Below are 3,919 nucleotides of genomic sequence, written 5' to 3' on the forward strand. Positions count from 1 at the left end.
TCTGAACGACAGTCTGGATTGGGTCAAAGACAAGACTTCCCAGGGGAACTTCAGCAAAGTTGGAGGAGATTCAGAGCCAGGATTCAGGAAGAAGAGGATTGGAGATTCTACCTTTGCTCTGGCTGGAGGCTCCAGAAGCCTCCCAAGAAACCTGCTCACAGAGAAAAGTATTTAAAGAAAAGAAACCTCCTCCAAGAGAAGGATTACAATTGAGAGACAACAGGACACTACATTTTAGTAGTAGGTGGCACGGGTGGTACGCTCCCCCTTTCCCTCACCCTCTTCCCCTTCCTTGGCCTTGGAGGTGCTGCAAGCCCAGTCCCAGCGAGGAGGCCGTGACAGTGACCACCATGGAGGCGGAGTCAGTCCTGGAAGTGGTGGAGAGGCTGCAGTTGAGACTGGCGGGAATCCTGAACCAAAGAAACTACTAAAACATCTGAAGAGACTCTCAGACTTACCTATCACTGTGTACATTTTGGTGGAAACAGGTGTCGGGAAAACAGTAAATGGCTTGCGGAAACATGAGCAAGTAGGAGGCTTTGCCAAAGACTTAGTGGCCCGAGGAAGAAGTTAGTCCCTGTTGCTCAGGAGGTTGAAAGAAATATTGAGCCTGAGGAGCAAGACCATGAGAGAAGTAGTGTAAAGGCCCTTTAAATGGGCTGCGCCACAGTGCATCATTGAGGCCCGGAAGTAATTTCTGTGGATATTAGGACTGCCTTGTAGGTGGGATCCTGTCCATTTTGAGATAGCTTCGTAATGGGTGACTCTCTCGCTGATTGGCTGTGTGTGACCTCACAGGCCCTATGTAAGCCCACTGCAGGCAGCAGTCGCTCTCTTTAACCTGGCACTCTTCACCCTGGCTTCCTAGCCTGGGTGGCCAAGCCAAGATGGATAGCCAAAAGAGGTAAGGGTTTTAGTAGTGAACACGTGGGTCTTCTGACCAGGTGTTCATTAGGGAACCAACAATTCAGGGCATCAGTTAGGGCATTATGTGAGTAGGTATAATAAAGGCTTTTAAGATTACACGTGGCTGTTCTTGAGCATGCAACCGGTTATTAAGCTATAGATTCAAGAGATTGTGGCCAGAGACCTTTGAAGGCCTCAGAGGAGGCGAGCCGGGTAGAGTTCACACTGCAAAGGACAGTGGTCAAAGGTACTCTATTGGGTCTAGGACGGACTAGTAATTGTAACTGCCAGGAGAGCACATTACAAAGTAGCTCTAGAAAACGTCCCGATAAGTTTTTCCAAGTAGGAGGAAATGGAGGAGGAATATCAGGAAAGCTGGAAGGCCTCTTGTAGCCAGCCACACAGTCCTGACTACCGGGAGAAAAAGCACCAAAAGCTTTCAGAGTTTGATAGAATGCCCAAGGCCTCACACAGCGGTGAGACAAGAGAAGAGAGAAGTGATGGAACAAGACCTCCCTGTTGTACACATCCCAATAGGAGCTATCCAAAAGTAGTCATGTTCACTCACCTCAGTCTTCCTCAGCAGTTATCCATGGACTATGATCAACTCCCTGAAGAGGAGGAGGAGCAGCCAGTACCACATCGGAAGGCTGACAAAAGCCATAGTCATGCCTTTTGGACCGAGGCTTAAATAGCCAAGAGAGATGCTTGGGTGAACCCCAGGATAGAGGCTCTGTGAGTCGGAGCAAAGAGCACAAGACTTCACAGAAGGAAAAGCATCGCTTGGATACAAGAGAGAAAAAGACCTTTAGTTTGGGTTGAGCAAAGTGTCTAAGGCTGTTTCTCGAGAAGAGGGCCAAACGTCTCCCTCAGGAACCAGTACCAAAGAGAAGCAGACATTGTCTAGTGCTGCCAAGGAAAAAAGGACAAAGAGAGCGGCAGTAGCAAGAAGAAATTTTTACCTCCCTTGGAGGTAGCTTCTGTCAACCATATGAAAAAAAAACAAAGCACAAGGATGCACAGAAATCCAAATTGGAAAAGACCAAGCTTAGTGGGGACAACTTTGATGTAGAAAAATGGGAGGGAGAATTTTCTCCAAGGCAAAAAAGAAAGGGGGGGGTCTAAGAGCTGAAAGATGCAGGAAGGAAAATCCAAAGCCTCTAACTCGGACAAAATCATTGAGTCACTTTTCAGGGGCTGGAGAGACAGATGTGGATGATGACTATGAACAACCCACCATGTCTTTTGAATCATACCTCAGCTATGACCAGCCCCAGAGGAAAAAAAAAAAAAAGGTTGTTAAAACTACAACTGGGGTTCCTGCAGAGAAAAGTCACAGTAAGCAGAACGGTTCCAAAGCTGGTCATAAAAACTCTAATAATGCCATTCAGAAACTCCCTAAGATGAATGAGAGCAAAGCAGAAAAACAACATTCTGGAACCACTCTGCCAAACCAAAAAAGGTCTCCACTGATGTGACCCCAACATTGCCATTCATCCCTTGCCTACCATTCAGGCCAATTGTAGTCCACTTCCTTCTCTTGAACTGATTCCCTCCTTTCAGCCAAAGAGGAAAGCAGTCTCCTCACCCCACGAAGAAGAGGAAACTGGATTTACTAGATGTAGGATGAATTCAAAAATGCAAGTCTATTCTGGTTCCAAGTGTGCCTACCTACCAAAGATGTTCTTGAACCAGCAGTGCATCAGAGTTCTCAGTAATAACATAGACTCAATTTATCAAGTTGGGGTTGTTCCCTATTCTGTACTTGAACCCGTTTTGGAACTCTATAGAATTGAGGAGTGCACCCCTGTGTTAACTGAAGAGATTGATCAGCTGTGGAAAATTCACAGCCATCCAGACTTTAAGAGAGAGAGACCAGAAGAATTTGAGTCTTGGAGAGAGATGTATCTTCGACTCCAAGATGCTCTGGAGCAGCGACTGCTCTCTTGACTGAGAACCATCAATCAGCTCATGCCAACAAACCAAAGGCAACAAGCAAAAATGGCCTTTGTCAACTCTGTGGCCAAGCCGCCTCGTGATGTCAGGAGACAGCAGGAGAAATTTGGGACTGGAGGAGCAACTGTTCCCGAAAAGATCAAGATCAAGCCCACCCCCTACACCTCCAGCAGTGGCTACACCTGCATCAGCAGCAGCCCAAGGAAGGGCAGCCCTACGATGGCCCAAGCACCAGCAGTGCCCACTCAGCCCCAGCAGTCAGCGACATGGTGTCTTACAACCCCCAGAAACTGCCCATCAAAAAAATTGCCCCATTGATGGCCAAGACGATTAAGGCGTTCAAGAACTGATTCTCCCACATATAAAAACCTTCCCTGAAGATGTAAGAGGAAGAGGACGAAGAAGAAGCAGGGGAATAAAGCTCACAGGAGTCTCTGTTTGGCTCCATGAAGCCAGTGGCTATCACATGCATCTCCAAAACCTGCCAAGGATTGACAGAACCATTTCTTCAGGTGTAGTGCCTGTAAACTACCTGCACATAGCCCCTGCCTCCCTGCCCAGAGAGCACTTGAGACTTTATGTGGAAAGATGTGAAGCCTTGGGCTTCCTGAGGATTTCAAGGTCAATTCAACCTTGTTAGCTCTTTGTTACTCTTTGTAAACTATGAAAAATAGTTTTAATTAATAAATATTTTCCCAGATTGTATTTATAATACCCCCAGTATTTTTCCTCCTTTCTCTGTCTCTGTCTTTCCCTCTTTTTTTTCTGTCTCTGTCTTTCATACACACACACACACACACACACACACACACACACACACAAAACAATAAAAAGTGAAAATAATATGCTTTAATCTGCATTAAGACTCCATAGTATTTTCTCTGGATGTGGGTAGTTTAGATCATTATATTACTCAGAAGACATGAGTCAGTCAAAATTAATTATTTCACAAGGTAAATGTTACTGTATACAATTTTCTCCTGGTTTTGCTCCCCTTAGTCAGCATGAGTTCATGTAAATCTTTCCAGGTTTTTCTGAATGATCTCTTTGGGATACA

At 45.8% G+C, this 3,919-nt stretch overlaps 1 pseudogene; it reads left to right on the plus strand.

Moving 5' to 3' along the window:
- The first annotated feature begins 350 nt into the window (after positions 1 to 350).
- On the plus strand, positions 351 to 3,227 carry LOC141551481 (elongin-A-like; annotated as a pseudogene).
- The last annotated feature ends 692 nt before the right edge of the window (positions 3,228 to 3,919 follow it).

Source organism: Sminthopsis crassicaudata, chromosome 1, assembly GCF_048593235.1.
Source record: "Sminthopsis crassicaudata isolate SCR6 chromosome 1, ASM4859323v1, whole genome shotgun sequence".
Lineage (NCBI taxonomy): Eukaryota > Metazoa > Chordata > Mammalia > Dasyuromorphia > Dasyuridae > Sminthopsis > Sminthopsis crassicaudata.